Source organism: Hyla sarda, unplaced genomic scaffold (assembly GCF_029499605.1).
Source record: "Hyla sarda isolate aHylSar1 unplaced genomic scaffold, aHylSar1.hap1 scaffold_2218, whole genome shotgun sequence".
NCBI classification, from domain to species: Eukaryota; Metazoa; Chordata; class Amphibia; order Anura; family Hylidae; genus Hyla; species Hyla sarda.
The window spans coordinates 26,190-49,133 of NW_026608893.1; the positions used below are offsets into that span (position 1 = coordinate 26,190).

The 22,944-nt window shown below is 46.0% G+C and overlaps 10 non-coding genes across 10 annotated transcripts; all 10 read right to left on the minus strand.

The window, feature by feature from the left end:
- Nucleotides 1-1,352: 1,352 nt before the first annotated feature.
- LOC130320674 (U2 spliceosomal RNA) lies at nt 1,353-1,543 on the minus strand. The gene has a single exon (XR_008866535.1). It is a non-coding gene; the product is annotated as a U2 spliceosomal RNA (small nuclear RNA).
- Nucleotides 1,544-3,635: 2,092 nt separating this feature from the next.
- Nucleotides 3,636-3,826, minus strand: LOC130320676 (U2 spliceosomal RNA). Its single transcript, XR_008866536.1, has one exon. It is a non-coding gene; the product is annotated as a U2 spliceosomal RNA (small nuclear RNA).
- A 2,091-nt stretch (nt 3,827-5,917) lies between these two features.
- Nucleotides 5,918-6,108, minus strand: LOC130320677 (U2 spliceosomal RNA). Its single transcript, XR_008866537.1, has one exon. It is a non-coding gene; the product is annotated as a U2 spliceosomal RNA (small nuclear RNA).
- Nucleotides 6,109-8,198: 2,090 nt separating this feature from the next.
- On the minus strand, nt 8,199-8,389 carry LOC130320678 (U2 spliceosomal RNA). The gene has a single exon (XR_008866538.1). It is a non-coding gene; the product is annotated as a U2 spliceosomal RNA (small nuclear RNA).
- A 2,091-nt stretch (nt 8,390-10,480) lies between these two features.
- On the minus strand, nt 10,481-10,671 carry LOC130320679 (U2 spliceosomal RNA). The gene has a single exon (XR_008866539.1). It is a non-coding gene; the product is annotated as a U2 spliceosomal RNA (small nuclear RNA).
- Nucleotides 10,672-12,761: 2,090 nt separating this feature from the next.
- On the minus strand, nt 12,762-12,952 carry LOC130320680 (U2 spliceosomal RNA). The gene has a single exon (XR_008866540.1). It is a non-coding gene; the product is annotated as a U2 spliceosomal RNA (small nuclear RNA).
- Nucleotides 12,953-15,054: 2,102 nt separating this feature from the next.
- Nucleotides 15,055-15,245, minus strand: LOC130320681 (U2 spliceosomal RNA). Its single transcript, XR_008866541.1, has one exon. It is a non-coding gene; the product is annotated as a U2 spliceosomal RNA (small nuclear RNA).
- Nucleotides 15,246-17,334: 2,089 nt separating this feature from the next.
- LOC130320682 (U2 spliceosomal RNA) lies at nt 17,335-17,525 on the minus strand. Its single transcript, XR_008866542.1, has one exon. It is a non-coding gene; the product is annotated as a U2 spliceosomal RNA (small nuclear RNA).
- Nucleotides 17,526-19,625: 2,100 nt separating this feature from the next.
- On the minus strand, nt 19,626-19,816 carry LOC130320684 (U2 spliceosomal RNA). Its single transcript, XR_008866544.1, has one exon. It is a non-coding gene; the product is annotated as a U2 spliceosomal RNA (small nuclear RNA).
- A 2,089-nt stretch (nt 19,817-21,905) lies between these two features.
- LOC130320685 (U2 spliceosomal RNA) lies at nt 21,906-22,096 on the minus strand. Its single transcript, XR_008866545.1, has one exon. It is a non-coding gene; the product is annotated as a U2 spliceosomal RNA (small nuclear RNA).
- Nucleotides 22,097-22,944: the final 848 nt, after the last annotated feature.

Genomic DNA, 22,944 nt, shown 5'->3' on the forward strand with positions numbered 1-22,944 from the left:
TGTTTACACCTAGTGATGTCAGTGGTATTGAGTGACATCACAGCACAGTGCTAAGGCTCCTGGGCCTGGACACAGCAGCGGCTGCAATATCTCAACGGAGAATACGTTTATATATATGTGTGTGTGTGCGCGTATATATATATATATATATATATATATATATATATATATATATATATATATTTCTCCGCCGAAATCACTTTTAAACCCATTTCCACCTTTTTTTCCCTTCTCTTCCTCTTACTTTTTTTTCACGTTTTTTTACGTTTTTCTCCTTTTCGCCTCTTTTCTGGGCGTATTATTCTTCTTTTTCTTCTTTTTTTTCGTCTAATGCATACCCCATCAGTGCAGCAATGCTTATTCAATACCGCCAGCAGATGGAGACACTGGGGGATAATTTTCTAAGGATTTATACTGATTTTTCCTGTCTGAATTTGTCGCACAGAAAGTTGCAGGCCAAATATGTGTGACATTTCTGCGACTTTAGCTTCTAGAGCATTTTTACAACATTATACATAGGTGCTGAATACATAAAAAGCGACTGTTCAGCGACAGACAAGTCGCATCGGCTGAAAGTAGGCCAGAATGTCAGTCCATGTTGGAGCAGGTTTAGATACAGTCTAAAGCATAGATCTCAAAGTCTGTGCACAGAATTTAGCAAGGGCCTCGCACCTTCTGATGCATCAGGTAGGTGCACTATAGCATAGCCTAACCCTCTGTACTTTGGTCTATATTGATGCGGGACATAGACAGCCAGCTGATGACCAATCCATTAGTGCAATGGATGGCTGGAAGCATTTGTCTTTGCCTTTGCAATACCACAGAAGCAATGCATGGTCAATGTACAGCAATGACACACCTGTGTGAACAGCCAGGAGACCCCCCCATGTTATGTTACATAGTTACATAGTTAGTACGGTCGAAAAAAGACATATGTCCATCAAGTTCAACCAGGGAATTAAGGGGTAGGGGTGTGGCGCGATATTGGGGAAGGGATGAGATTTTATATTTCTTCATAAGCATTAATCTTATTTTGTCAATTAGGAACATTCAGCACCCACCCGCTATCAAGGCAGCTGCCTATCATGTCATGCCCTACCTGCACAGGTGTGCTGGCTACTCAAATGATCCAATTAAGGAGGCCATTTAGTCAGCAGCAGCAGAAGTCCTGTGCCTGGACGCTCCAACAGCGGCCAGACACAAGCAGAAGCAGCAGAAGCAGCAGCAGCACCACCTTTTGTTTTTTGGCTGCAGCAGCAGCAGCAGCAGCAAGGCCCACAGGGCTGGCTAGCTGGCTAGCCAGCAAGCAGGTAGCAATGAAAGTAGGAATCTTTCTTTTTAACCCTGTAAGGGGGTGGTGCACTGTACCCGAAGATACTGCCATATCGGGTCAATGCATAGGGCGACGGAAGCAAGCTTCGAAATCGGCCCCCGTTCTCAAAAATCCATTTAATATATGGTCCCCAGATAGGGGACGTATCAGATATTAAACTGATAAGAACAGATACTACACTTGATCTTAGCCAAAAGGCCGAGAAGCGATAACCGTGAAAGGGGCGGGCCCAACAAGGTCCCCTTCATGGGCACTATCACTGCTTGCTGTCAGGGAGGCTGCCAGACAATTTTCCATGCACACTCTGGGCTGGGGGGCAGTCAACCACCAGTACACACAGCAGAACCTAAACCCATACCATTATTGCTAAGCAGCAAGACAGGGGCCCATTGCACTCCCACGGGGCCTTTTTAAATGCAATCCATAACCCGGATTTGCCAGGAACCCTTCTTACTCCTCCTACTTGCATGTGACACTGGGCTTAGGATCTGCATAGGAAACACACACACAAGCACACACCTACCTTTGTTGCCTGCAGATGCCTCCTTGGCTGTCCCCAAACGGTATCAAACCAACACCCACGGGAAGCTGTAAGCATAGAGGACATGCCTGCACCCCATTGGACTTACCTGTGTGGGTTAAATCCGGGTTATTTGACAACCTATGGCGGTGATGGTTCTGCTCAGGCAGAGCAGTGCTGATGCTCCTCATAAAGCTGTCGCTGCTGTGAAGGTTCTAGGTGACATCACAATCCCTATGGTTACATACACGACAAAGCTGGGTTGTTGTTGTTTACACTCTGCAAGGCCTGTGGAAGTGAGTGACATCATAGCACTGTAGTTCTGAGGGTTCTAGATGGATGCAACAATCTCCTGTTGCTTCTATGAAGGCCATAATAGACGACATCACCAAACAGCTCCATAGTCACATACACAGCAAAGGAGAGATGTTGTTTACACCTAGTGATGTCAGTGGTATTGAGTGACATCACAGCACAGTGCTAAGGCTCCTGGGCCTGGACACAGCAGCGGCTGCAATATCTCAACGGAGAATACGTTTATATATATGTGTGTGTGTGCGCGTATATATATATATATATATATATATATATATATATATATATATATTTCTCCGCCGAAATCACTTTTAAACCCATTTCCACCTTTTTTTCCCTTCTCTTCCTCTTACTTTTTTTTCACGTTTTTTTACGTTTTTCTCCTTTTCGCCTCTTTTCTGGGCGTATTATTCTTCTTTTTCTTCTTTTTTTTCGTCTAATGCATACCCCATCAGTGCAGCAATGCTTATTCAATACCGCCAGCAGATGGAGACACTGGGGGATAATTTTCTAAGGATTTATACTGATTTTTCCTGTCTGAATTTGTCGCACAGAAAGTTGCAGGCCAAATATGTGTGACATTTCTGCGACTTTAGCTTCTAGAGCATTTTTACAACATTATACATAGGTGCTGAATACATAAAAAGCGACTGTTCAGCGACAGACAAGTCGCATCGGCTGAAAGTAGGCCAGAATGTCAGTCCATGTTGGAGCAGGTTTAGATACAGTCTAAAGCATAGATCTCAAAGTCTGTGCACAGAATTTAGCAAGGGCCTCGCACCTTCTGATGCATCAGGTAGGTGCACTATAGCATAGCCTAACCCTCTGTACTTTGGTCTATATTGATGCGGGACATAGACAGCCAGCTGATGACCAATCCATTAGTGCAATGGATGGCTGGAAGCATTTGTCTTTGCCTTTGCAATACCACAGAAGCAATGCATGGTCAATGTACAGCAATGACACACCTGTGTGAACAGCCAGGAGACCCCCCCATGTTATGTTACATAGTTACATAGTTAGTACGGTCGAAAAAAGACATATGTCCATCAAGTTCAACCAGGGAATTAAGGGGTAGGGGTGTGGCGCGATATTGGGGAAGGGATGAGATTTTATATTTCTTCATAAGCATTAATCTTATTTTGTCAATTAGGAACATTCAGCACCCACCCGCTATCAAGGCAGCTGCCTATCATGTCATGCCCTACCTGCACAGGTGTGCTGGCTACTCAAATGATCCAATTAAGGAGGCCATTTAGTCAGCAGCAGCAGAAGTCCTGTGCCTGGACGCTCCAACAGCGGCCAGACACAAGCAGAAGCAGCAGAAGCAGCAGCAGCACCACCTTTTGTTTTTTGGCTGCAGCAGCAGCAGCAGCAGCAGCAGCAAGGCCCACAGGGCTGGCTAGCTGGCTAGCCAGCAAGCAGGTAGCAATGAAAGTAGGAATCTTTCTTTTTAACCCTGTAAGGGGGTGGTGCACTGTACCCGAAGATACTGCCATATCGGGTCAATGCATAGGGCGACGGAAGCAAGCTTCGAAATCGGCCCCCGTTCTCAAAAATCCATTTAATATATGGTCCCCAGATAGGGGACGTATCAGATATTAAACTGATAAGAACAGATACTACACTTGATCTTAGCCAAAAGGCCGAGAAGCGATAACCGTGAAAGGGGCGGGCCCAACAAGGTCCCCTTCATGGGCACTATCACTGCTTGCTGTCAGGGAGGCTGCCAGACAATTTTCCATGCACACTCTGGGCTGGGGGGCAGTCAACCACCAGTACACACAGCAGAACCTAAACCCATACCATTATTGCTAAGCAGCAAGACAGGGGCCCATTGCACTCCCACGGGGCCTTTTTAAATGCAATCCATAACCCGGATTTGCCAGGAACCCTTCTTACTCCTCCTACTTGCATGTGACACTGGGCTTAGGATCTGCATAGGAAACACACACACAAGCACACACCTACCTTTGTTGCCTGCAGATGCCTCCTTGGCTGTCCCCAAACGGTATCAAACCAACACCCACGGGAAGCTGTAAGCATAGAGGACATGCCTGCACCCCATTGGACTTACCTGTGTGGGTTAAATCCGGGTTATTTGACAACCTATGGCGGTGATGGTTCTGCTCAGGCAGAGCAGTGCTGATGCTCCTCATAAAGCTGTCGCTGCTGTGAAGGTTCTAGGTGACATCACAATCCCTATGGTTACATACACGACAAAGCTGGGTTGTTGTTGTTTACACTCTGCAAGGCCTGTGGAAGTGAGTGACATCATAGCACTGTAGTTCTGAGGGTTCTAGATGGATGCAACAATCTCCTGTTGCTTCTATGAAGGCCATAATAGACGACATCACCAAACAGCTCCATAGTCACATACACAGCAAAGGAGAGATGTTGTTTACACCTAGTGATGTCAGTGGTATTGAGTGACATCACAGCACAGTGCTAAGGCTCCTGGGCCTGGACACAGCAGCGGCTGCAATATCTCAACGGAGAATACGTTTATATATATGTGTGTGTGTGCGCGTATATATATATATATATATATATATATATATATATATATATATATATTTCTCCGCCGAAATCACTTTTAAACCCATTTCCACCTTTTTTTCCCTTCTCTTCCTCTTACTTTTTTTTCACGTTTTTTTACGTTTTTCTCCTTTTCGCCTCTTTTCTGGGCGTATTATTCTTCTTTTTCTTCTTTTTTTTCGTCTAATGCATACCCCATCAGTGCAGCAATGCTTATTCAATACCGCCAGCAGATGGAGACACTGGGGGATAATTTTCTAAGGATTTATACTGATTTTTCCTGTCTGAATTTGTCGCACAGAAAGTTGCAGGCCAAATATGTGTGACATTTCTGCGACTTTAGCTTCTAGAGCATTTTTACAACATTATACATAGGTGCTGAATACATAAAAAGCGACTGTTCAGCGACAGACAAGTCGCATCGGCTGAAAGTAGGCCAGAATGTCAGTCCATGTTGGAGCAGGTTTAGATACAGTCTAAAGCATAGATCTCAAAGTCTGTGCACAGAATTTAGCAAGGGCCTCGCACCTTCTGATGCATCAGGTAGGTGCACTATAGCATAGCCTAACCCTCTGTACTTTGGTCTATATTGATGCGGGACATAGACAGCCAGCTGATGACCAATCCATTAGTGCAATGGATGGCTGGAAGCATTTGTCTTTGCCTTTGCAATACCACAGAAGCAATGCATGGTCAATGTACAGCAATGACACACCTGTGTGAACAGCCAGGAGACCCCCCCATGTTATGTTACATAGTTACATAGTTAGTACGGTCGAAAAAAGACATATGTCCATCAAGTTCAACCAGGGAATTAAGGGGTAGGGGTGTGGCGCGATATTGGGGAAGGGATGAGATTTTATATTTCTTCATAAGCATTAATCTTATTTTGTCAATTAGGAACATTCAGCACCCACCCGCTATCAAGGCAGCTGCCTATCATGTCATGCCCTACCTGCACAGGTGTGCTGGCTACTCAAATGATCCAATTAAGGAGGCCATTTAGTCAGCAGCAGCAGAAGTCCTGTGCCTGGACGCTCCAACAGCAGCCAGACACAAGCAGAAGCAGCAGAAGCAGCAGCAGCACCACCTTTTGTTTTTTGGCTGCAGCAGCAGCAGCAGCAGCAGCAAGGCCCACAGGGCTGGCTAGCTGGCTAGCCAGCAAGCAGGTAGCAATGAAAGTAGGAATCTTTCTTTTTAACCCTGTAAGGGGGTGGTGCACTGTACCCGAAGATACTGCCATATCGGGTCAATGCATAGGGCGACGGAAGCAAGCTTCGAAATCGGCCCCCGTTCTCAAAAATCCATTTAATATATGGTCCCCAGATAGGGGACGTATCAGATATTAAACTGATAAGAACAGATACTACACTTGATCTTAGCCAAAAGGCCGAGAAGCGATAACCGTGAAAGGGGCGGGCCCAACAAGGTCCCCTTCATGGGCACTATCACTGCTTGCTGTCAGGGAGGCTGCCAGACAATTTTCCATGCACACTCTGGGCTGGGGGGCAGTCAACCACCAGTACACACAGCAGAACCTAAACCCATACCATTATTGCTAAGCAGCAAGACAGGGGCCCATTGCACTCCCACGGGGCCTTTTTAAATGCAATCCATAACCCGGATTTGCCAGGAACCCTTCTTACTCCTCCTACTTGCATGTGACACTGGGCTTAGGATCTGCATAGGAAACACACACACAAGCACACACCTACCTTTGTTGCCTGCAGATGCCTCCTTGGCTGTCCCCAAACGGTATCAAACCAACACCCACGGGAAGCTGTAAGCATAGAGGACATGCCTGCACCCCATTGGACTTACCTGTGTGGGTTAAATCCGGGTTATTTGACAACCTATGGCGGTGATGGTTCTGCTCAGGCAGAGCAGTGCTGATGCTCCTCATAAAGCTGTCGCTGCTGTGAAGGTTCTAGGTGACATCACAATCCCTATGGTTACATACACGACAAAGCTGGGTTGTTGTTGTTTACACTCTGCAAGGCCTGTGGAAGTGAGTGACATCATAGCACTGTAGTTCTGAGGGTTCTAGATGGATGCAACAATCTCCTGTTGCTTCTATGAAGGCCATAATAGACGACATCACCAAACAGCTCCATAGTCACATACACAGCAAAGGAGAGATGTTGTTTACACCTAGTGATGTCAGTGGTATTGAGTGACATCACAGCACAGTGCTAAGGCTCCTGGGCCTGGACACAGCAGCGGCTGCAATATCTCAACGGAGAATACGTTTATATATATGTGTGTGTGTGCGCGTATATATATATATATATATATATATATATATATATATATATATTTCTCCGCCGAAATCACTTTTAAACCCATTTCCACCTTTTTTTCCCTTCTCTTCCTCTTACTTTTTTTTCACGTTTTTTTACGTTTTTCTCCTTTTCGCCTCTTTTCTGGGCGTATTATTCTTCTTTTTCTTCTTTTTTTTCGTCTAATGCATACCCCATCAGTGCAGCAATGCTTATTCAATACCGCCAGCAGATGGAGACACTGGGGGATAATTTTCTAAGGATTTATACTGATTTTTCCTGTCTGAATTTGTCGCACAGAAAGTTGCAGGCCAAATATGTGTGACATTTCTGCGACTTTAGCTTCTAGAGCATTTTTACAACATTATACATAGGTGCTGAATACATAAAAAGCGACTGTTCAGCGACAGACAAGTCGCATCGGCTGAAAGTAGGCCAGAATGTCAGTCCATGTTGGAGCAGGTTTAGATACAGTCTAAAGCATAGATCTCAAAGTCTGTGCACAGAATTTAGCAAGGGCCTCGCACCTTCTGATGCATCAGGTAGGTGCACTATAGCATAGCCTAACCCTCTGTACTTTGGTCTATATTGATGCGGGACATAGACAGCCAGCTGATGACCAATCCATTAGTGCAATGGATGGCTGGAAGCATTTGTCTTTGCCTTTGCAATACCACAGAAGCAATGCATGGTCAATGTACAGCAATGACACACCTGTGTGAACAGCCAGGAGACCCCCCCATGTTATGTTACATAGTTACATAGTTAGTACGGTCGAAAAAAGACATATGTCCATCAAGTTCAACCAGGGAATTAAGGGGTAGGGGTGTGGCGCGATATTGGGGAAGGGATGAGATTTTATATTTCTTCATAAGCATTAATCTTATTTTGTCAATTAGGAACATTCAGCACCCACCCGCTATCAAGGCAGCTGCCTATCATGTCATGCCCTACCTGCACAGGTGTGCTGGCTACTCAAATGATCCAATTAAGGAGGCCATTTAGTCAGCAGCAGCAGAAGTCCTGTGCCTGGACGCTCCAACAGCGGCCAGACACAAGCAGAAGCAGCAGAAGCAGCAGCAGCACCACCTTTTGTTTTTTGGCTGCAGCAGCAGCAGCAGCAGCAGCAGCAAGGCCCACAGGGCTGGCTAGCTGGCTAGCCAGCAAGCAGGTAGCAATGAAAGTAGGAATCTTTCTTTTTAACCCTGTAAGGGGGTGGTGCACTGTACCCGAAGATACTGCCATATCGGGTCAATGCATAGGGCGACGGAAGCAAGCTTCGAAATCGGCCCCCGTTCTCAAAAATCCATTTAATATATGGTCCCCAGATAGGGGACGTATCAGATATTAAACTGATAAGAACAGATACTACACTTGATCTTAGCCAAAAGGCCGAGAAGCGATAACCGTGAAAGGGGCGGGCCCAACAAGGTCCCCTTCATGGGCACTATCACTGCTTGCTGTCAGGGAGGCTGCCAGACAATTTTCCATGCACACTCTGGGCTGGGGGGCAGTCAACCACCAGTACACACAGCAGAACCTAAACCCATACCATTATTGCTAAGCAGCAAGACAGGGGCCCATTGCACTCCCACGGGGCCTTTTTAAATGCAATCCATAACCCGGATTTGCCAGGAACCCTTCTTACTCCTCCTACTTGCATGTGACACTGGGCTTAGGATCTGCATAGGAAACACACACACAAGCACACACCTACCTTTGTTGCCTGCAGATGCCTCCTTGGCTGTCCCCAAACGGTATCAAACCAACACCCACGGGAAGCTGTAAGCATAGAGGACATGCCTGCACCCCATTGGACTTACCTGTGTGGGTTAAATCCGGGTTATTTGACAACCTATGGCGGTGATGGTTCTGCTCAGGCAGAGCAGTGCTGATGCTCCTCATAAAGCTGTCGCTGCTGTGAAGGTTCTAGGTGACATCACAATCCCTATGGTTACATACACGACAAAGCTGGGTTGTTGTTGTTTACACTCTGCAAGGCCTGTGGAAGTGAGTGACATCATAGCACTGTAGTTCTGAGGGTTCTAGATGGATGCAACAATCTCCTGTTGCTTCTATGAAGGCCATAATAGACGACATCACCAAACAGCTCCATAGTCACATACACAGCAAAGGAGAGATGTTGTTTACACCTAGTGATGTCAGTGGTATTGAGTGACATCACAGCACAGTGCTAAGGCTCCTGGGCCTGGACACAGCAGCGGCTGCAATATCTCAACGGAGAATACGTTTATATATATGTGTGTGTGTGCGCGTATATATATATATATATATATATATATATATATATATATATATATATTTCTCCGCCGAAATCACTTTTAAACCCATTTCCACCTTTTTTTCCCTTCTCTTCCTCTTACTTTTTTTTCACGTTTTTTTACGTTTTTCTCCTTTTCGCCTCTTTTCTGGGCGTATTATTCTTCTTTTTCTTCTTTTTTTTCGTCTAATGCATACCCCATCAGTGCAGCAATGCTTATTCAATACCGCCAGCAGATGGAGACACTGGGGGATAATTTTCTAAGGATTTATACTGATTTTTCCTGTCTGAATTTGTCGCACAGAAAGTTGCAGGCCAAATATGTGTGACATTTCTGCGACTTTAGCTTCTAGAGCATTTTTACAACATTATACATAGGTGCTGAATACATAAAAAGCGACTGTTCAGCGACAGACAAGTCGCATCGGCTGAAAGTAGGCCAGAATGTCAGTCCATGTTGGAGCAGGTTTAGATACAGTCTAAAGCATAGATCTCAAAGTCTGTGCACAGAATTTAGCAAGGGCCTCGCACCTTCTGATGCATCAGGTAGGTGCACTATAGCATAGCCTAACCCTCTGTACTTTGGTCTATATTGATGCGGGACATAGACAGCCAGCTGATGACCAATCCATTAGTGCAATGGATGGCTGGAAGCATTTGTCTTTGCCTTTGCAATACCACAGAAGCAATGCATGGTCAATGTACAGCAATGACACACCTGTGTGAACAGCCAGGAGACCCCCCCATGTTATGTTACATAGTTACATAGTTAGTACGGTCGAAAAAAGACATATGTCCATCAAGTTCAACCAGGGAATTAAGGGGTAGGGGTGTGGCGCGATATTGGGGAAGGGATGAGATTTTATATTTCTTCATAAGCATTAATCTTATTTTGTCAATTAGGAACATTCAGCACCCACCCGCTATCAAGGCAGCTGCCTATCATGTCATGCCCTACCTGCACAGGTGTGCTGGCTACTCAAATGATCCAATTAAGGAGGCCATTTAGTCAGCAGCAGCAGAAGTCCTGTGCCTGGACGCTCCAACAGCAGCCAGACACAAGCAGAAGCAGCAGAAGCAGCAGCAGCACCACCTTTTGTTTTTTGGCTGCAGCAGCAGCAGCAGCAGCAGCAAGGCCCACAGGGCTGGCTAGCTGGCTAGCCAGCAAGCAGGTAGCAATGAAAGTAGGAATCTTTCTTTTTAACCCTGTAAGGGGGTGGTGCACTGTACCCGAAGATACTGCCATATCGGGTCAATGCATAGGGCGACGGAAGCAAGCTTCGAAATCGGCCCCCGTTCTCAAAAATCCATTTAATATATGGTCCCCAGATAGGGGACGTATCAGATATTAAACTGATAAGAACAGATACTACACTTGATCTTAGCCAAAAGGCCGAGAAGCGATAACCGTGAAAGGGGCGGGCCCAACAAGGTCCCCTTCATGGGCACTATCACTGCTTGCTGTCAGGGAGGCTGCCAGACAATTTTCCATGCACACTCTGGGCTGGGGGGCAGTCAACCACCAGTACACACAGCAGAACCTAAACCCATACCATTATTGCTAAGCAGCAAGACAGGGGCCCATTGCACTCCCACGGGGCCTTTTTAAATGCAATCCATAACCCGGATTTGCCAGGAACCCTTCTTACTCCTCCTACTTGCATGTGACACTGGGCTTAGGATCTGCATAGGAAACACACACACAAGCACACACCTACCTTTGTTGCCTGCAGATGCCTCCTTGGCTGTCCCCAAACGGTATCAAACCAACACCCACGGGAAGCTGTAAGCATAGAGGACATGCCTGCACCCCATTGGACTTACCTGTGTGGGTTAAATCCGGGTTATTTGACAACCTATGGCGGTGATGGTTCTGCTCAGGCAGAGCAGTGCTGATGCTCCTCATAAAGCTGTCGCTGCTGTGAAGGTTCTAGGTGACATCACAATCCCTATGGTTACATACACGACAAAGCTGGGTTGTTGTTGTTTACACTCTGCAAGGCCTGTGGAAGTGAGTGACATCATAGCACTGTAGTTCTGAGGGTTCTAGATGGATGCAACAATCTCCTGTTGCTTCTATGAAGGCCATAATAGACGACATCACCAAACAGCTCCATAGTCACATACACAGCAAAGGAGAGATGTTGTTTACACCTAGTGATGTCAGTGGTATTGAGTGACATCACAGCACAGTGCTAAGGCTCCTGGGCCTGGACACAGCAGCGGCTGCAATATCTCAACGGAGAATACGTTTATATATATGTGTGTGTGTGCGCGTATATATATATATATATATATATATATATATATATATATATATTTCTCCGCCGAAATCACTTTTAAACCCATTTCCACCTTTTTTTCCCTTCTCTTCCTCTTACTTTTTTTTCACGTTTTTTTACGTTTTTCTCCTTTTCGCCTCTTTTCTGGGCGTATTATTCTTCTTTTTCTTCTTTTTTTTCGTCTAATGCATACCCCATCAGTGCAGCAATGCTTATTCAATACCGCCAGCAGATGGAGACACTGGGGGATAATTTTCTAAGGATTTATACTGATTTTTCCTGTCTGAATTTGTCGCACAGAAAGTTGCAGGCCAAATATGTGTGACATTTCTGCGACTTTAGCTTCTAGAGCATTTTTACAACATTATACATAGGTGCTGAATACATAAAAAGCGACTGTTCAGCGACAGACAAGTCGCATCGGCTGAAAGTAGGCCAGAATGTCAGTCCATGTTGGAGCAGGTTTAGATACAGTCTAAAGCATAGATCTCAAAGTCTGTGCACAGAATTTAGCAAGGGCCTCGCACCTTCTGATGCATCAGGTAGGTGCACTATAGCATAGCCTAACCCTCTGTACTTTGGTCTATATTGATGCGGGACATAGACAGCCAGCTGATGACCAATCCATTAGTGCAATGGATGGCTGGAAGCATTTGTCTTTGCCTTTGCAATACCACAGAAGCAATGCATGGTCAATGTACAGCAATGACACACCTGTGTGAACAGCCAGGAGACCCCCCCATGTTATGTTACATAGTTACATAGTTAGTACGGTCGAAAAAAGACATATGTCCATCAAGTTCAACCAGGGAATTAAGGGGTAGGGGTGTGGCGCGATATTGGGGAAGGGATGAGATTTTATATTTCTTCATAAGCATTAATCTTATTTTGTCAATTAGGAACATTCAGCACCCACCCGCTATCAAGGCAGCTGCCTATCATGTCATGCCCTACCTGCACAGGTGTGCTGGCTACTCAAATGATCCAATTAAGGAGGCCATTTAGTCAGCAGCAGCAGAAGTCCTGTGCCTGGACGCTCCAACAGCGGCCAGACACAAGCAGAAGCAGCAGAAGCAGCAGCAGCACCACCTTTTGTTTTTTGGCTGCAGCAGCAGCAGCAGCAGCAGCAGCAAGGCCCACAGGGCTGGCTAGCTGGCTAGCCAGCAAGCAGGTAGCAATGAAAGTAGGAATCTTTCTTTTTAACCCTGTAAGGGGGTGGTGCACTGTACCCGAAGATACTGCCATATCGGGTCAATGCATAGGGCGACGGAAGCAAGCTTCGAAATCGGCCCCCGTTCTCAAAAATCCATTTAATATATGGTCCCCAGATAGGGGACGTATCAGATATTAAACTGATAAGAACAGATACTACACTTGATCTTAGCCAAAAGGCCGAGAAGCGATAACCGTGAAAGGGGCGGGCCCAACAAGGTCCCCTTCATGGGCACTATCACTGCTTGCTGTCAGGGAGGCTGCCAGACAATTTTCCATGCACACTCTGGGCTGGGGGGCAGTCAACCACCAGTACACACAGCAGAACCTAAACCCATACCATTATTGCTAAGCAGCAAGACAGGGGCCCATTGCACTCCCACGGGGCCTTTTTAAATGCAATCCATAACCCGGATTTGCCAGGAACCCTTCTTACTCCTCCTACTTGCATGTGACACTGGGCTTAGGATCTGCATAGGAAACACACACACAAGCACACACCTACCTTTGTTGCCTGCAGATGCCTCCTTGGCTGTCCCCAAACGGTATCAAACCAACACCCACGGGAAGCTGTAAGCATAGAGGACATGCCTGCACCCCATTGGACTTACCTGTGTGGGTTAAATCCGGGTTATTTGACAACCTATGGCGGTGATGGTTCTGCTCAGGCAGAGCAGTGCTGATGCTCCTCATAAAGCTGTCGCTGCTGTGAAGGTTCTAGGTGACATCACAATCCCTATGGTTACATACACGACAAAGCTGGGTTGTTGTTGTTTACACTCTGCAAGGCCTGTGGAAGTGAGTGACATCATAGCACTGTAGTTCTGAGGGTTCTAGATGGATGCAACAATCTCCTGTTGCTTCTATGAAGGCCATAATAGACGACATCACCAAACAGCTCCATAGTCACATACACAGCAAAGGAGAGATGTTGTTTACACCTAGTGATGTCAGTGGTATTGAGTGACATCACAGCACAGTGCTAAGGCTCCTGGGCCTGGACACAGCAGCGGCTGCAATATCTCAACGGAGAATACGTTTATATATATGTGTGTGTGTGCGCGTATATATATATATATATATATATATATATATATATATATATATATATATATATATTTCTCCGCCGAAATCACTTTTAAACCCATTTCCACCTTTTTTTCCCTTCTCTTCCTCTTACTTTTTTTTCACGTTTTTTTACGTTTTTCTCCTTTTCGCCTCTTTTCTGGGCGTATTATTCTTCTTTTTCTTCTTTTTTTTCGTCTAATGCATACCCCATCAGTGCAGCAATGCTTATTCAATACCGCCAGCAGATGGAGACACTGGGGGATAATTTTCTAAGGATTTATACTGATTTTTCCTGTCTGAATTTGTCGCACAGAAAGTTGCAGGCCAAATATGTGTGACATTTCTGCGACTTTAGCTTCTAGAGCATTTTTACAACATTATACATAGGTGCTGAATACATAAAAAGCGACTGTTCAGCGACAGACAAGTCGCATCGGCTGAAAGTAGGCCAGAATGTCAGTCCATGTTGGAGCAGGTTTAGATACAGTCTAAAGCATAGATCTCAAAGTCTGTGCACAGAATTTAGCAAGGGCCTCGCACCTTCTGATGCATCAGGTAGGTGCACTATAGCATAGCCTAACCCTCTGTACTTTGGTCTATATTGATGCGGGACATAGACAGCCAGCTGATGACCAATCCATTAGTGCAATGGATGGCTGGAAGCATTTGTCTTTGCCTTTGCAATACCACAGAAGCAATGCATGGTCAATGTACAGCAATGACACACCTGTGTGAACAGCCAGGAGACCCCCCCATGTTATGTTACATAGTTACATAGTTAGTACGGTCGAAAAAAGACATATGTCCATCAAGTTCAACCAGGGAATTAAGGGGTAGGGGTGTGGCGCGATATTGGGGAAGGGATGAGATTTTATATTTCTTCATAAGCATTAATCTTATTTTGTCAATTAGGAACATTCAGCACCCACCCGCTATCAAGGCAGCTGCCTATCATGTCATGCCCTACCTGCACAGGTGTGCTGGCTACTCAAATGATCCAATTAAGGAGGCCATTTAGTCAGCAGCAGCAGAAGTCCTGTGCCTGGACGCTCCAACAGCGGCCAGACACAAGCAGAAGCAGCAGAAGCAGCAGCAGCACCACCTTTTGTTTTTTGGCTGCAGCAGCAGCAGCAGCAGCAGCAGCAAGGCCCACAGGGCTGGCTAGCTGGCTAGCCAGCAAGCAGGTAGCAATGAAAGTAGGAATCTTTCTTTTTAACCCTGTAAGGGGGTGGTGCACTGTACCCGAAGATACTGCCATATCGGGTCAATGCATAGGGCGACGGAAGCAAGCTTCGAAATCGGCCCCCGTTCTCAAAAATCCATTTAATATATGGTCCCCAGATAGGGGACGTATCAGATATTAAACTGATAAGAACAGATACTACACTTGATCTTAGCCAAAAGGCCGAGAAGCGATAACCGTGAAAGGGGCGGGCCCAACAAGGTCCCCTTCATGGGCACTATCACTGCTTGCTGTCAGGGAGGCTGCCAGACAATTTTCCATGCACACTCTGGGCTGGGGGGCAGTCAACCACCAGTACACACAGCAGAACCTAAACCCATACCATTATTGCTAAGCAGCAAGACAGGGGCCCATTGCACTCCCACGGGGCCTTTTTAAATGCAATCCATAACCCGGATTTGCCAGGAACCCTTCTTACTCCTCCTACTTGCATGTGACACTGGGCTTAGGATCTGCATAGGAAACACACACACAAGCACACACCTACCTTTGTTGCCTGCAGATGCCTCCTTGGCTGTCCCCAAACGGTATCAAACCAACACCCACGGGAAGCTGTAAGCATAGAGGACATGCCTGCACCCCATTGGACTTACCTGTGTGGGTTAAATCCGGGTTATTTGACAACCTATGGCGGTGATGGTTCTGCTCAGGCAGAGCAGTGCTGATGCTCCTCATAAAGCTGTCGCTGCTGTGAAGGTTCTAGGTGACATCACAATCCCTATGGTTACATACACGACAAAGCTGGGTTGTTGTTGTTTACACTCTGCAAGGCCTGTGGAAGTGAGTGACATCATAGCACTGTAGTTCTGAGGGTTCTAGATGGATGCAACAATCTCCTGTTGCTTCTATGAAGGCCATAATAGACGACATCACCAAACAGCTCCATAGTCACATACACAGCAAAGGAGAGATGTTGTTTACACCTAGTGATGTCAGTGGTATTGAGTGACATCACAGCACAGTGCTAAGGCTCCTGGGCCTGGACACAGCAGCGGCTGCAATATCTCAACGGAGAATACGTTTATATATATGTGTGTGTGTGCGCGTATATATATATATATATATATATATATATATATATATATATATATTTCTCCGCCGAAATCACTTTTAAACCCATTTCCACCTTTTTTTCCCTTCTCTTCCTCTTACTTTTTTTTCACGTTTTTTTACGTTTTTCTCCTTTTCGCCTCTTTTCTGGGCGTATTATTCTTCTTTTTCTTCTTTTTTTTCGTCTAATGCATACCCCATCAGTGCAGCAATGCTTATTCAATACCGCCAGCAGATGGAGACACTGGGGGATAATTTTCTAAGGATTTATACTGATTTTTCCTGTCTGAATTTGTCGCACAGAAAGTTGCAGGCCAAATATGTGTGACATTTCTGCGACTTTAGCTTCTAGAGCATTTTTACAACATTATACATAGGTGCTGAATACATAAAAAGCGACTGTTCAGCGACAGACAAGTCGCATCGGCTGAAAGTAGGCCAGAATGTCAGTCCATGTTGGAGCAGGTTTAGATACAGTCTAAAGCATAGATCTCAAAGTCTGTGCACAGAATTTAGCAAGGGCCTCGCACCTTCTGATGCATCAGGTAGGTGCACTATAGCATAGCCTAACCCTCTGTACTTTGGTCTATATTGATGCGGGACATAGACAGCCAGCTGATGACCAATCCATTAGTGCAATGGATGGCTGGAAGCATTTGTCTTTGCCTTTGCAATACCACAGAAGCAATGCATGGTCAATGTACAGCAATGACACACCTGTGTGAACAGCCAGGAGACCCCCCCATGTTATGTTACATAGTTACATAGTTAGTACGGTCGAAAAAAGACATATGTCCATCAAGTTCAACCAGGGAATTAAGGGGTAGGGGTGTGGCGCGATATTGGGGAAGGGATGAGATTTTATATTTCTTCATAAGCATTAATCTTATTTTGTCAATTAGGAACATTCAGCACCCACCCGCTATCAAGGCAGCTGCCTATCATGTCATGCCCTACCTGCACAGGTGTGCTGGCTACTCAAATGATCCAATTAAGGAGGCCATTTAGTCAGCAGCAGCAGAAGTCCTGTGCCTGGACGCTCCAACAGCGGCCAGACACAAGCAGAAGCAGCAGAAGCAGCAGCAGCACCACCTTTTGTTTTTTGGCTGCAGCAGCAGCAGCAGCAGCAGCAAGGCCCACAGGGCTGGCTAGCTGGCTAGCCAGCAAGCAGGTAGCAATGAAAGTAGGAATCTTTCTTTTTAACCCTGTAAGGGGGTGGTGCACTGTACCCGAAGATACTGCCATATCGGGTCAATGCATAGGGCGACGGAAGCAAGCTTCGAAATCGGCCCCCGTTCTCAAAAATCCATTTAATATATGGTCCCCAGATAGGGGACGTATCAGATATTAAACTGATAAGAACAGATACTACACTTGATCTTAGCCAAAAGGCCGAGAAGCGATAACCGTGAAAGGGGCGGGCCCAACAAGGTCCCCTTCATGGGCACTATCACTGCTTGCTGTCAGGGAGGCTGCCAGACAATTTTCCATGCACACTCTGGGCTGGGGGGCAGTCAACCACCAGTACACACAGCAGAACCTAAACCCATACCATTATTGCTAAGCAGCAAGACAGGGGCCCATTGCACTCCCACGGGGCCTTTTTAAATGCAATCCATAACCCGGATTTGCCAGGAACCCTTCTTACTCCTCCTACTTGCATGTGACACTGGGCTTAGGATCTGCATAGGAAACACACACACAAGCACACACCTACCTTTGTTGCCTGCAGATGCCTCCTTGGCTGTCCCCAAACGGTATCAAACCAACACCCACGGGAAGCTGTAAGCATAGAGGACATGCCTGCACCCCATTGGACTTACCTGTGTGGGTTAAATCCGGGTTATTTGACAACCTATGGCGGTGATGGTTCTGCTCAGGCAGAGCAGTGCTGATGCTCCTCATAAAGCTGTCGCTGCTGTGAAGGTTCTAGGTGACATCACAATCCCTATGGTTACATACACGACAAAGCTGGGTTGTTGTTGTTTACACTCTGCAAGGCCTGTGGAAGTGAGTGACATCATAGCACTGTAGTTCTGAGGGTTCTAGATGGATGCAACAATCTCCTGTTGCTTCTATGAAGGCCATAATAGACGACATCACCAAACAGCTCCATAGTCACATACACAGCAAAGGAGAGATGTTGTTTACACCTAGTGATGTCAGTGGTATTGAGTGACATCACAGCACAGTGCTAAGGCTCCTGGGCCTGGACACAGCAGCGGCTGCAATATCTCAACGGAGAATACGTTTATATATATGTGTGTGTGTGCGCGTATATATATATATATATATATATATATATATATATATATATATATATATATATTTCTCCGCCGAAATCACTTTTAAACCCATTTCCACCTTTTTTTCCCTTCTCTTCCTCTTACTTTTTTTTCACGTTTTTTTACGTTTTTCTCCTTTTCGCCTCTTTTCTGGGCGTATTATTCTTCTTTTTCTTCTTTTTTTTCGTCTAATGCATACCCCATCAGTGCAGCAATGCTTATTCAATACCGCCAGCAGATGGAGACACTGGGGGATAATTTTCTAAGGATTTATACTGATTTTTCCTGTCTGAATTTGTCGCACAGAAAGTTGCAGGCCAAATATGTGTGACATTTCTGCGACTTTAGCTTCTAGAGCATTTTTACAACATTATACATAGGTGCTGAATACATAAAAAGCGACTGTTCAGCGACAGACAAGTCGCATCGGCTGAAAGTAGGCCAGAATGTCAGTCCATGTTGGAGCAGGTTTAGATACAGTCTAAAGCATAGATCTCAAAGTCTGTGCACAGAATTTAGCAAGGGCCTCGCACCTTCTGATGCATCAGGTAGGTGCACTATAGCATAGCCTAACCCTCTGTACTTTGGTCTATATTGATGCGGGACATAGACAGCCAGCTGATGACCAATCCATTAGTGCAATGGATGGCTGGAAGCATTTGTCTTTGCCTTTGCAATACCACAGAAGCAATGCATGGTCAATGTACAGCAATGACACACCTGTGTGAACAGCCAGGAGACCCCCCCATGTTATGTTACATAGTTACATAGTTAGTACGGTCGAAAAAAGACATATGTCCATCAAGTTCAACCAGGGAATTAAGGGGTAGGGGTGTGGCGCGATATTGGGGAAGGGATGAGATTTTATATTTCTTCATAAGCATTAATCTTATTTTGTCAATTAGGAACATTCAGCACCCACCCGCTATCAAGGCAGCTGCCTATCATGTCATGCCCTACCTGCACAGGTGTGCTGGCTACTCAAATGATCCAATTAAGGAGGCCATTTAGTCAGCAGCAGCAGAAGTCCTGTGCCTGGACGCTCCAACAGCGGCCAGACACAAGCAGAAGCAGCAGAAGCAGCAGCAGCACCACCTTTTGTTTTTTGGCTGCAGCAGCAGCAGCAGCAGCAGCAGCAAGGCCCACAGGGCTGGCTAGCTGGCTAGCCAGCAAGCAGGTAGCAATGAAAGTAGGAATCTTTCTTTTTAACCCTGTAAGGGGGTGGTGCACTGTACCCGAAGATACTGCCATATCGGGTCAATGCATAGGGCGACGGAAGCAAGCTTCGAAATCGGCCCCCGTTCTCAAAAATCCATTTAATATATGGTCCCCAGATAGGGGACGTATCAGATATTAAACTGATAAGAACAGATACTACACTTGATCTTAGCCAAAAGGCCGAGAAGCGATAACCGTGAAAGGGGCGGGCCCAACAAGGTCCCCTTCATGGGCACTATCACTGCTTGCTGTCAGGGAGGCTGCCAGACAATTTTCCATGCACACTCTGGGCTGGGGGGCAGTCAACCACCAGTACACACAGCAGAACCTAAACCCATACCATTATTGCTAAGCAGCAAGACAGGGGCCCATTGCACTCCCACGGGGCCTTTTTAAATGCAATCCATAACCCGGATTTGCCAGGAACCCTTCTTACTCCTCCTACTTGCATGTGACACTGGGCTTAGGATCTGCATAGGAAACACACACACAAGCACACACCTACCTTTGTTGCCTGCAGATGCCTCCTTGGCTGTCCCCAAACGGTATCAAACCAACACCCACGGGAAGCTGTAAGCATAGAGGACATGCCTGCACCCCATTGGACTTACCTGTGTGGGTTAAATCCGGGTTATTTGACAACCTATGGCGGTGATGGTTCTGCTCAGGCAGAGCAGTGCTGATGCTCCTCATAAAGCTGTCGCTGCTGTGAAGGTTCTAGGTGACATCACAATCCCTATGGTTACATACACGACAAAGCTGGGTTGTTGTTGTTTACACTCTGCAAGGCCTGTGGATGTGAGTGACATCATAGCACTGTAGTTCTGAGGGTTCTAGATGGATGCAACAATCTCCTGTTGCTTCTATGAAGGCCATAATAGACGACATCACCAAACAGCTCCATAGTCACATACACAGCAAAGGAGAGATGTTGTTTACACCTAGTGATGTCAGTGGTATTGAGTGACATCACAGCACAGTGCTAAGGCTCCTGGGCCTGGACACAGCAGCGGCTGCAATATCTCAACGGAGAATACGTTTATATATATGTGTGTGTGTGCGCGTATATATATATATATATATATATATATATATATATATATATATATTTCTCCGCCGAAATCACTTTTAAACCCATTTCCACCTTTTTTTCCCTTCTCTTCCTCTTACTTTTTTTTCACGTTTTTTTACGTTTTTCTCCTTTTCGCCTCTTTTCTGGGCGTATTATTCTTCTTTTTCTTCTTTTTTTTCGTCTAATGCATACCCCATCAGTGCAGCAATGCTTATTCAATACCGCCAGCAGATGGAGACACTGGGGGATAATTTTCTAAGGATTTATACTGATTTTTCCTGTCTGAATTTGTCGCACAGAAAGTTGCAGGCCAAATATGTGTGACATTTCTGCGACTTTAGCTTCTAGAGCATTTTTACAACATTATACATAGGTGCTGAATACATAAAAAGCGACTGTTCAGCGACAGACAAGTCGCATCGGCTGAAAGTAGGCCAGAATGTCAGTCCATGTTGGAGCAGGTTTAGATACAGTCTAAAGCATAGATCTCAAAGTCTGTGCACAGAATTTAGCAAGGGCCTCGCACCTTCTGATGCATCAGGTAGGTGCACTATAGCATAGCCTAACCCTCTGTACTTTGGTCTATATTGATGCGGGACATAGACAGCCAGCTGATGACCAATCCATTAGTGCAATGGATGGCTGGAAGCATTTGTCTTTGCCTTTGCAATACCACAGAAGCAATGCATGGTCAATGTACAGCAATGACACACCTGTGTGAACAGCCAGGAGACCCCCCCATGTTATGTTACATAGTTACATAGTTAGTACGGTCGAAAAAAGACATATGTCCATCAAGTTCAACCAGGGAATTAAGGGGTAGGGGTGTGGCGCGATATTGGGGAAGGGATGAGATTTTATATTTCTTCATAAGCATTAATCTTATTTTGTCAATTAGGAACATTCAGCACCCACCCGCTATCAAGGCAGCTGCCTATCATGTCATGCCCTACCTGCACAGGTGTGCTGGCTACTCAAATGATCCAATTAAGGAGGCCATTTAGTCAGCAGCAGCAGAAGTCCTGTGCCTGGACGCTCCAACAGCGGCCAGACACAAGCAGAAGCAGCAGAAGCAGCAGCAGCACCACCTTTTGTTTTTTGGCTGCAGCAGCAGCAGCAGCAGCAGCAAGGCCCACAGGGCTGGCTAGCTGGCTAGCCAGCAAGCAGGTAGCAATGAAAGTAGGAATCTTTCTTTTTAACCCTGTAAGGGGGTGGTGCACTGTACCCGAAGATACTGCCATATCGGGTCAATGCATAGGGCGACGGAAGCAAGCTTCGAAATCGGCCCCCGTTCTCAAAAATCCATTTAATATATGGTCCCCAGATAGGGGACGTATCAGATATTAAACTGATAAGAACAGATACTACACTTGATCTTAGCCAAAAGGCCGAGAAGCGATAACCGTGAAAGGGGCGGGCCCAACAAGGTCCCCTTCATGGGCACTATCACTGCTTGCTGTCAGGGAGGCTGCCAGACAATTTTCCATGCACACTCTGGGCTGGGGGGCAGTCAACCACCAGTACACACAGCAGAACCTAAACCCATACCATTATTGCTAAGCAGCAAGACAGGGGCCCATTGCACTCCCACGGGGCCTTTTTAAATGCAATCCATAACCCGGATTTGCCAGGAACCCTTCTTACTCCTCCTACTTGCATGTGACACTGGGCTTAGGATCTGCATAGGAAACACACACACAAGCACACACCTACCTTTGTTGCCTGCAGATGCCTCCTTGGCTGTCCCCAAACGGTATCAAACCAACACCCACGGGAAGCTGTAAGCATAGAGGACATGCCTGCACCCCATTGGACTTACCTGTGTGGGTTAAATCCGGGTTATTTGACAACCTATGGCGGTGATGGTTCTGCTCAGGCAGAGCAGTGCTGATGCTCCTCATAAAGCTGTCGCTGCTGTGAAGGTTCTAGGTGACATCACAATCCCTATGGTTACATACACGACAAAGCTGGGTTGTTGTTGTTTACACTCTGCAAGGCCTGTGGAAGTGAGTGACATCATAGCACTGTAGTTCTGAGGGTTCTAGATGGATGCAACAATCTCCTGTTGCTTCTATGAAGGCCATAATAGACGACATCACCAAACAGCTCCATAGTCACATACACAGCAAAGGAGAGATGTTGTTTACACCTAGTGATGTCAGTGGTATTGAGTGACATCACAGCACAGTGCTAAGGCTCCTGGGCCTGGACACAGCAGCGGCTGCAATATCTCAACGGAGAATACGTT